This window comes from Andrena cerasifolii, chromosome 13 (assembly GCF_050908995.1).
Source record: "Andrena cerasifolii isolate SP2316 chromosome 13, iyAndCera1_principal, whole genome shotgun sequence".
NCBI classification, from domain to species: domain Eukaryota; kingdom Metazoa; phylum Arthropoda; class Insecta; order Hymenoptera; family Andrenidae; genus Andrena; species Andrena cerasifolii.
This window is the reverse complement of record NC_135130.1, coordinates 10,038,355-10,049,409: the sequence shown is the minus strand read 5'-3', so window position 1 is coordinate 10,049,409 and position 11,055 is coordinate 10,038,355.

Below are 11,055 nucleotides of genomic sequence, written 5' to 3'. Positions count from 1 at the left end.
GAGGGACAAGTATTCGGCATGGGTGCAGTGGAACTTCCGGAAACTATCGGCTTCCAAAGTTCCAGAAGTTTGGAGTTGAAGATTACCATGAAAAGTGTATCACGTTTGGACAGAGCTGCCGAGGTTCATTAAAGTCTGACGGGTTGGATTGTTTAACCAAGCGAAACGTGTTGACCACATTCGTAGATCGGCAGAGATGGAGCACGCTTTATTGGAAATGGAAGTGTTATAAATGGCAAAATTGTGCGCAGAGATTTCGCAAGTTGCCAGGCATTCAATAATACCACTGTACTTCCTCCGCGGATTTAGGGAACGGCGATGCGTATTGAACTGGATCCACCGTCGAAACGTTGAATCAGATAAGCGGTTTGTTGGTAACTTGCAACTTCATAGATCATCGCACGGAAATACGCTGTCGAAGCGCGCCGTTTAAACATTCGGGGTTGCCGTTTCTGCGTCGTCGCTGCCCGCGCGCTCCTACCGCCCCTGCCCTACCACCCCGGTCGCGTCAATAATTTTCCCGCTGCACGACTGCAGTCCCCGTAAAGTGGAATTATAGCGATATTAACTTGTCGCCATGGATTGCGCCTTTGTGACGTCGGGAAATTCTGCTGTGTATACAGTGGTGCATCAGAAACCCATACCGAAACAGTGTATTTCAATGGATTCATCCAGGGTCAACAGCGTAGCCTTCATGGGCAGGATTACCTACAAAAGTCCGGAGCAAGAGTACAACCCCCTGGCACTAACTTTGGAACCAACTGCAAACATACGGAACTAACGAGAAATACCAATATTTTTTATATATAAAATGCAACGCTGCGCACATGAAACGCATAGTAATGTTAAATCGGTCCAATTCAAAGTAAAGACACCAAAAATAATTACGAATTTCGTTTATTATGTAATAATAAATTAAGAAGAAATAAAATGTGATAGTTGCAAGTGTGAACGTCACGAACAAAAGGATGTTTGGAAAAAAGTATGGAACGTGATTTTGCAAAGGAAATCACACTAATTTATTTAATATTTATATTGCGCAGAATATTAGTATTAAGTTGAATACTAGGTAATATAAATATTAAATAAATTAGTGTTGATTCCTTTGCAAATTCATTTAATATTTATATTACCTAACCCAGACATAGTATTCTAGGTAATATAAATATTAAATAAATTTGCAAAGGAATTAACACTAATTTATTTAATATTTATATTACCTAGTATTCAACTTAACACTAGTATTCTAGGTAATATAAATATTAAATAAATTAGTGTTAATTCCTTTGCAAATTCATTTAATATTTATATTACCTAACCCAGACGTAGTATTCTAGGTAATATAAATATTAAATAAATTAGTATTCTAGGTAATATAAATATTAAATAAATTAGTATTCTAGGTAATATAAACATTAAATAAATTAGAGTTAATTCATTTGCAAATTCATGTTTCATACGTTTTTCCAAACAACATTTTGTTTCTTCTATATTTTTTATTACATAATAAAAGAGATTTGTAATTATTTTTCTTTCTTTCTTATTTTTTTTGTTTTCGAGGAAGCACGCCTGAGGTGTATGCGATTGTTTGAGGTAAAACTATCGTCCCACCATCTTCAGGAACTCGTCATTTCTGAGGCACTTCATATCGAGTCCTGCGGACGAAGATCCAAAGGAGAAAAAGAATTTTGCACAGCGTGCTTCTCGCTGAGCGAGTCGCGAATCGAATCCCAGAGATAACCATCGTCGGAATGATCGCATGCAGATTTTTACGGTGGATCGTTTACTCGAAGTGGAGAAGTTTCGTAGGGGGAGCATAGATTTCTCGCTTGTGGAGAGGAAAAAATGGTGCGGTAAAGAAGAGAGCTGCTTCAAGGCCCCGACATCCTAGGGGGCCTTTTTAACCGACTTCAAAAAGGAGGAGGTTATAGATTTTTTATTTTTATATGTTTGTCCCGGCATAACTCCTCAGCATATGGACCGATTTTTATGATCTTTTTTTTTTTGTTCGAAACAGGGCGATGCCCCGGTGGTCCCATCCTACACTGCATCAACATTGGCCCAATATTTTGCCAGTTCTGGTTAATAATAAAGACTATTGTCACCTAATTATTATTATCTTATGTACGTACGCGCATATCTCCGCAGCATGTTGTGTCAATATATACAAAACTAAAAAGTTAAAAATAACGAACTTTAAAAAAAAATGAAAACCGACTTGAAAAAAATAAAGCTGCGCTAAAAAATAAAATATAATTTTTTCCCTTATTCAATCTACGACCCTCGTATTTTTTAAGTCGGCGCCTCATCATTTGCACTGTGTAAATCTGGCGCCGACTTAAAAAATTGAGAGTCCTAGATTAAATAAAGGAAAAAATTATTTCTTTACTTTTCAGTGCAACTTTATTCTTTGAAGTCGGTTTTAATTTTTAAAATTTTTTTTATTCGGCAACGAATTCGAACTTCTATTATAATCGATTGAACTCCTCGCTGAAAAATAGGGATAATTGAACGAAATTCTTTACGGAACGTAATTTGTGGAAGAATGCAATTTTCAATGCAATAAAAATGTTTATGCTTCCACCAATTGGCTATAGTATGGGGCAAAGCAGAGGCATTTTGGAAAATACAGGAGGCGAAATATTCACCGACATGGAGCCCCAGCGCTACATAATCGCGAGCGAAGCCTGGCCCTGCCGATTCATCTGCCAAAAAACGAGGAGAGAAATAGAGCGAAAGGTATGACAAACGCACGGCTGAAAGTGCAGCAGTAGAACGAGTAACCCGACGGAAGCTGGGAACCATGAATCGTGGCTGCAATGTCAACGTCGCTAGAAGTTTTCTCGCGCTGGCAGTGCGCACGTTTCCCAATGAAGATCCCAGCTGTGCGATAAAGTTCATTTCGCCGGGCCGACCGGCTGGCAACGACAGTATCTTCTCTTCTTTCCAGCGGGCTCCAGAGATAGACCAGACATCCGAGCGAGTGTCGGCGAGCGCCGAGGACGATTATCGCGGCGTCGGCCAGGCGAAAATTGAAATTTGCTCGTCGGAAGTCCGATCGCTTCGGGGACGGCATCCATCGGCTCGAAATAAGTTTCGCTCTCGATAACGAGGAAAGGAGTGAATTGCCCCGCAGGGGTAGGAAACCGAGAGCGCCCCGATCGAGAATGGACGGAGTAATGAGTTCTGAAATCAATCGTTGCGAATGTGCATCCGATGCCTGTCGTTTATTGGAAGCTGGCCGTCGGAAGACGTTCCCGAGATGGAGGGACGAATTGTTGCCGAATATAAAGGGCGGATTCGAGGAAATCGGGAGTCGGGTACCGGAGGAAATGCGGCATACTTAAGTGTCGAGGGGTTAGGCTACCTTGGACGGAGCAAAAGTGCAATTATTTTCGGCATTTTATTTTAGGAAGATTTGTTTTAGGAAAATTCTATACGAAGCCTGTTATCGTACAACTCTCGACGAAAAAGGACGCATGTAGAAAATAAAACCTTTTGGTTTTTAGTTGCAGGTGAAACGGTATAGCCGCGAGGTTAAACACCGTGTAAAACCTCGTTCGGGAAGATTTCGCGTATCACGGCTCTGCAGCCGCCATTTTGTATGAAAAAAAAATACGACTTTTCCCGTCGAGAGTTGTACAATAACTGGTTCGTATTGAATTTTCCGTTTATTTCATTATCTCCCTAAAAAAAAAATGCCGAAAATGACTATAACTGTTCTTCATCCAAGGTGGGCCAACCCCTTAATGCAGGGTTCGGCCTGGAGTTCGAGGGACGGGAAGCTGGCGACCAATTAACTGCGCCTAGGTTGTAAATATGTATATAAGGCTGCGTTGACCCATTTCAAACTAATGTTACGTCGCGTCCGTTTTCCTCCATGCAGATTGCATCACAGACTCTCAGTTTCCCTGAAATTGCAGCTTATCTCCGGCGACAGCCAAGCGACCAGCGTCTCCGTCCTTGCCAGCGTTCGTTAACTACGAAGCCCCCGGAAATTTCCGTGGCTTCATATGTCACGTACCAGCGCCGTAAAAACGTGCAGTTTTCCCGAAGCTGGCTGCTTTCAGTCCCATGCCCGACGTGTGCATGTTTACGGGCGGCGCGTTGAAAAAGTGAAGCGAACCGGTGCTCGACGAGCGGAGAGCCACGATATCACGAGAAAGGGCGGAGCGACATCGCTCATAAAAATCAGCTCGCGTTCCACAAGAATTCTATCAGCCGACGTCGGATAGAAAAAGCTTTCACACGACCCGAATAGTCTAACGCTTCTGCGGTCGTGGGAATCTTATTTATTTTCTTCTAGTGGGAATCAAATTCCCGAAAATGGGTCAGCCCTTAAAGTCTCTGATTTCAGCTCGAGAGGGAAGACCGAGCCAGCTAAACTTCGTCACTCCGAGCCACGCGACTCGTTTGTTCCCCGCGAAGACTGAAGACGAGGGGCAAATTCAGCCACGGTTTAACAAATCGATCCTCCGAACGATAATGGGCCGGTTAATTGAACGAGGACGCGTGGAGCTAGGTCGGCGTGACCATTTCGGTAATTAAGCTAGTTAACTCGGGAAATTGGGGACTCTACTTTTGGCATTATGGTTTACCTCATTGTGTTAGCTCTTAATTAGTAGCTGATCAAAAACGCTGCGCCACCGAGTGATGAAATTGATCGCAGTTGTTTGGGAAGACGATGCTTGAATTATGGAGCACTCGAAATTGGGTTATCGGTGTTGGAATTACTGCTTCTGTCCACAAACGACCGAATTTACAGAAGAATCCGTGAAATTACACTGATGCTTATGCAACCAAGGTTCCAGCGCTCGACATTCCCGTTTACTGCCCTTCTGGAGCCTCTTCCAGTTTCATAAATATTTGCTACCAACGATGTCCACGTATCAACCGACGAAATGCATAAAACAGTGCCCGCGACGTTTAAATGTCATAGTCATTGACTAAAATGCAACGCGAATTTCATTTACGTCCAGGCGGAATCGCATCGCAAGCGAAACTGAGGACTCGCAATTATAATTCACGAATACACGAGTAGCGACAGCCGCAGCAGAGTTCAGGAAACGCTTAAAATATCCCGCGCACTGTTAATACGGCAATTAATACGTCCGCGTGGGTGATTTGTGGACGCGGTATTAGTTCCTCAGGGGATTTCTCTGCGAGCGTTTCCAATTCATTGTATAAATTCAATCTCCGTAAATAGTTCGTTGATAGCGCTTATTTCCAATTTAAGCACTGCTCCATATTGAACGCTCGTGACCGAGATCGCGTTGATTTATCATAGTCTTTTTGCTCGCTCTGGCTCTTGGCACACGTGAGCCTCGAAATGGTAAAAAAAAAGAACGTTGTTATTCGTCGAGTAAGCAGACTCGGGGACTCGATGGGCCGTAATAACGTTACCATTCCGCCGAAAGTGCCCAGAAATGCCTGGAACACCTACCGATAACTCGTTGCTTAGCCGCTCTCGCGAATTTTTTCGCAGCTCCGCACGCATCCCGGCGCGCGCCGCGTTGCCGCAAAAATAGCTGCGCCTACTCCTCATCTTTGGCATGAAAGCGAGGGCCAATATCTTCCGGCGCGCGATCGCCGAGTATTCCCCGCTTTACCGATTTCCCTCCGGGGGCCAGATAAGAAGGGAAGCCAACGAGCCGTGAAAATACCACCCGGGAGGAAGCATAAATTCGCGGGAATATTTCGGCGAGAGGGACGTACACCTGTTTCAGTCCGGGGCGCTCGACACCTTCCCTGGACGCCGCGGCGGGCTCACGTCCACACGGACGATTCCAGGGCTAGCCAGTTTTTCCATTCCCTGGACCGGTCGTAAAGTAACGCGAAACTTTCGAAATCCCCGGCCAGGCTTCCGCGTCGCCCTGCCAAATCGGAGCTCGTAAATAGAGAGGAACGAACGCGAGGGAGCCAGTAGCCCGCGGCAGCTCGATAACACTTGCCCGCAATTTTTCTTTCGGGAGGGACGATGAAATTTCCTGCACCGGCGATCACGTTCCTTTGAATATTGACCAGGCTGTCAGTGGTTATGACGTTTCCGTGGAACATTCAAGGCAACCGTCCCCTCGATCTGATAAGAATAAGAAGCAGTACGGAGGCTGGTGGACCTGCATCCACCGAAACTGACCCGAGTGACCCGGTCACGGTTACGCGAGACAAGTTTAAATTAGTTGGGAACTAATAGTCAGAGGATAAGGAAGCCTGAAGTTGGAGGACGATGAAAACTCGGAGATGCTTTGTCTTGTGGTCTCGGAAGCGGGACTAGACTGGAGGTAGAATGTTACTGGGTATGCGGGGCAAGAGTTTCGTTAGTATCGACCAAGAAAAGCGGGCTGGATATCATTGGGAACCAACGTCATCTGCGAAACTTAGTGTAAGTGGAATCGAGGGGTGCCTAGTCAGACGCGGAACCAAGCGCGTGGAGTAGGGCTGTTCGAGTAGTCGGATATTCGAGTAACTTGAAATTCAGATCCAGCCGAGCCGAGTACTCGAATTTTTTCGGACGGCTCGAAGAGAACCGAGTATCCGAATGTTTTCGGCTGGCCGAATGTACTCCGAGCCGCTCAAAAAAATTCGAGTACTCGATTCTGTCGAGCCGCTCGGTTTTTACGGGTACTCGAACGGATTTACTGCGGAGCTGCGAGATACGGAGTAGTTAAACAACTAGGAACGAAGTGAAGGAGCAGAAGACTGTGGGGAAGTAGCCAACGTGCTAATGAACACGCGAAGGTGCGTTAATTAAACGCGATGCAAAGTAGATGTTCGGAACAGAAAACAAACAGAAACTGACTTAGTACACTAGTTTGTTAAGGGACACAGTTCAGACGGGATATCCAGAACACTTCTGCCGGAGAGTTGAGTAGGAACATTCTAATCGCAACAGTGAAAACACGATAATTGGGCAACTCGAAGCGAAATTCTCGGGTAAGCAGAAAGAGAATAATTAACAAATGAGAACAGTGAGTTGACGGAAGTAGAGGTGCAACTACACACGCTCGCATGCTGAGTAATTGGTCTGCTTAGCTGCGCAAGTGGAAACAGACTATTCAGAGAAGTGAGACTACAAGAACGAGACGAGGAACAACTGTTCTAAGTAGCATTTTCCAGTGTATATCGACGCGACAAGGGTAATGGAGTGAAAATATCGAGGCGTGACATCCAGTACACATTATTTTCGCAATTGTCAAGCAGGCGACCGAGCCAACCCGACGGCGACCCGACCGGAATGGAATCAGAGAAGGCTCCGGAAGGATTAATGCTTACTCCGTGTAAGCTCTTCGTCGCTGGGGCTTCGTTTTAGGAACAAGGAGCGCTGGATTTCCAAAGGTGGTCTGAGGAATCTCACCCCCCGAATTCACAGGGCCATTATTTTTCCCTCGGTCCATGAGGCGTAGCCTAAGTCGGGCAGAAAACGCGAGGGTACCGGACAAAGAAAATGGGGTCTGCTGTGTCGCGCAATCACGGACGCGATAAATTTACAAACTGCGATCGATAGGGGACCCGATAAGTCGAGGGAAGGATGCTTTGTAGGACGGCTGGCGCAAACCGGGCACATTAGGCCCGCTACTCTCCGCGGCTTTTTAATAACGCAGATAAATCTCGCGGTTACTGTATTTGTACCGCGCGGACAGAACGGAGAGAAAGAAGAGCCGGAAGGGGAATGAGGTTTTACGAAATGAGACAGAAAGAGGGATTCAAGCTGGTAGGGGGTGAAAAATGTCATCGGGCCCTACCGACGAGTCTCTCCTGCAAATTTATCTTCTCTCCGTAGGAAGATGGTGCGCGACTACCTGCAAATTAGTACCCACCCCGAATTGGGCTGATGGAAACATGTTCCATACGAAAGAGATGCAAGAGCTCCGGTGATAAGTGATGCTGCGTAATTTCGATGCATTGAATCTTGATAAATTGGGCATATTTTCTCGGTGAAGTCTTAATTGTTTAATGGGTCGAAGTTGCTTTTCGTCTGTATCGTGAATAACTGCACCATTCGCCCCCAGGAAACAGGTTTACACAGAAGATTTTACAAGCAGGCACGCGTCTGTCGTAAATCACAATTAAAACCGAGGAAAGGGAGGATTTACAGAGAAAACGAAAGAATGCCGTGGAAAAAAAAAGAAAACAGAAGACGGAGAAGATTGTAGCTCCTGAAGGAGACTGTGTAGGAGGAGAGTAAAAATGGGCCTCGCACCTCTGACCTCTTATTTACGATATTACAGCTCGGATTGTCATAATTTCCACTGTAATTATTATTAAGTACCCTCCTATGCTTTCTCTCTGCCCCGATGTGATTATAATTCATACGCGGCCTCGGCATTTAGCCCGCAATAACAGCGAATTAAAGTAAAATGTGAATTAAGTGGCGCGTGAGAAATGTTCAAGCTACTCTGCTGTCTGACTAGGAAGAATATTCAAAGATATTCCCTGAACTGTCGAACGAGTTCTGATTCGGAATCGCTACTTTGAGTAGCTGGATACGAGTAGTTGAGTAGTAGTTTTCCACGATTTCTTTTTCCACGGATTTTAATGTTTCTTTTTGTTAAATGTTTATTACTCCTTGCTGTACAGAAATGTATTTTTCATATTTCCAGAATATAATTATAAATGTGTGAATTTAACTCACAATGTTTGCGCGAAGTAGAATGGACCCTTAAGTGCATTCGCGCGCTAATTGGCATTTGAGCTTCTGACACTTCTGCCGATTTCTGTAGCCAAATGCACAGTGCCTCGATCAAAGGGGGATTGTCCTGTGTCAGCATCTTGCTTTGAAGCCTAAAGCAAGGCGGGCAATGTCGTAAAGTCGACACACGTTCTCTCATAATTATTTCCTCGTTATTTCGACGAGTGGTCCTCTACCCCTAGCGCAAGGCGGTTAGTATGGGCCACTTCAGTAGGCTGCTAACCGTTCTTCCTCCAGTCGCGTTGCAATCCCTCGCCTCAGTCGGAGCAGCAACCCCTGTCACGCCTACGTTCACCTTTACCATCGCACTAGGATGCTCAGAGCTTTTGCTCTCCGGGAGGAATAGGGAAAAGTAAGAGATACAAGGAATGCGAAAGAGGCCAGCGACAGGTGATTGCTATAAGCTGTTGATTAGAAGTTCGAGTACTTGTGTCTCATGAAACGTCGAACTATTGCTCAGGTCGGCGTTCCATTCTGTATTCCGTTGCAAAGTTTACCGCTGCAGAATTATTTCTTGGACGCCATCGGCCTTACCTAGGCAACGTAGGGATCAAAGTTTCTTTCTCATTAACGGGCCTACCTAAACTTTTGAGAGGTAGTGTAAACGAGCGACTAACTGAATGACTGAGGGAAAGGTAAGGACAGGGAGAGTGCGAGCGAGAGGGGCCGGCAAAAGGGGCAAGAGAGGGCAACGCTTTATGAAGCATTTCCAGACGTGCTCGGCGTACGAGGTGGCTGGGGCTAACCACTAATGGTACCCGGCAAAAGAGTTATTAGGAAGGGAACCGACGAAAGCCAACTCCTCGATTTTCCGGCGTTCCACTCGGATAATAGGCCGACCCTTACCCTCGTTCCATGCTGGGCTCATCTTACGATCGATTTTAAATTGTTCGCGCGCGATCGAGTGGTATCTTTAATTAGGGAGTTATCGTAGAGGAACAGGGGTTCCCGGTGTTTGTCGACCGCTCCATCGGAATCCAATTCCTGTAGCTGGAGGACGCGGTCGTCTATCACATCAAAGGATGTTGCACGTCCCATTGGCGGAATCGATCAGAAGTACGAATAAAAAAATATACACTTGAGCTACTACGGTGATGGGGGCACTCTCGTGTAACAGCCCCCAAAAGTAACTGATATTTACGAATTCTTTTGGAAAAAAGTATTGTTAATATTGAGCTAAACTCTTTTAGGATATAAGGAGGCATCTTTAAACTTGCAGAGAATATTTTTTCCGTGGCGATCCTTCTTATTATTTATTAATTATTTGGGAATCTTGTCAACCTCTTCGACGATGTAACTACTGTTGGCGGTACGTAGAGCACCTGCCACGGTCAAGTGATTCCAAAAATGAGAAAAGTTTGTTAAAGTAAAATAGTTTACGCTGGGATCGACCCTGATTTGTAAAAAGAAAATGAAAAATTGAAAAAGTTGTAGTATTTGAAAAAAAGTAAGTTTTTCCCTTCGATAAAGTTACTTTGTATCGATGAAAAAAAGTATTATAAATAAAAACTAAAATTAAAATTTTATAGTCAGTCCCGGCGTAAACTATCTAACTTTAAGAAATTCTTCTTCTTCTTGCAATCAGGCGACTTATACGTCACGCCAACACCGTCAAAGATGTTAACAAGATTGCACAGTTTAAAATATATTTTACCACAGAAAAATATTTTCTGCAACTTTAAAGATGCCTCCTTATATCCAAAAATTCGTAAGTATCAATTACTTTTGGGGCTGTGACAGGAGAACCATGCAGTTCCCAATTGAGGATGGACTACACGGTTCTTTTCACAGTTAGTGGAGAGTTATATACCACTGTCTAAATATTACACAGTGTATGTTGAATATCTAAGCCACAGTGGTGGGCTTTTAAAATCTTAGTATTTCCAATCACACTAACCCGCGGACCGTTCCAAACAAACGAATGGAGGTACGGGGATACCAGCAATTGCACGAAAAAGGGAATGGGGACACCTCTAGAATAAAATTGGTCTGACCAAAGCCTGACCGAACTCTATCTATTCCACGATAGACTCCCTTTCGTTCGTTACGTCGTTACTGTAGCGCAGCGTGTCCAAGCGGATTCGATATCGATTACAATGGAGTCGAACAATGACGCTACGGAATTCCGCGGCTACGTTTGATTTACTTTCATCTCTGGCGCCCGCGTTCCTACGGTGCTGGCGGATTCTTCTGCGCGATTAAGGGGTTATGCCTACCTGCAGGGTCTGAAAACACAAGTATTTTCGGGATTTTTTTTAAAACACTCGAAGACTTTTTTTTAAATAAACCTTTACGTATTCGAAAGTGTACATGTTAAACTACTTGTGGTAATTTTTGCGACGGAAAATATACATAAATAAAAATAT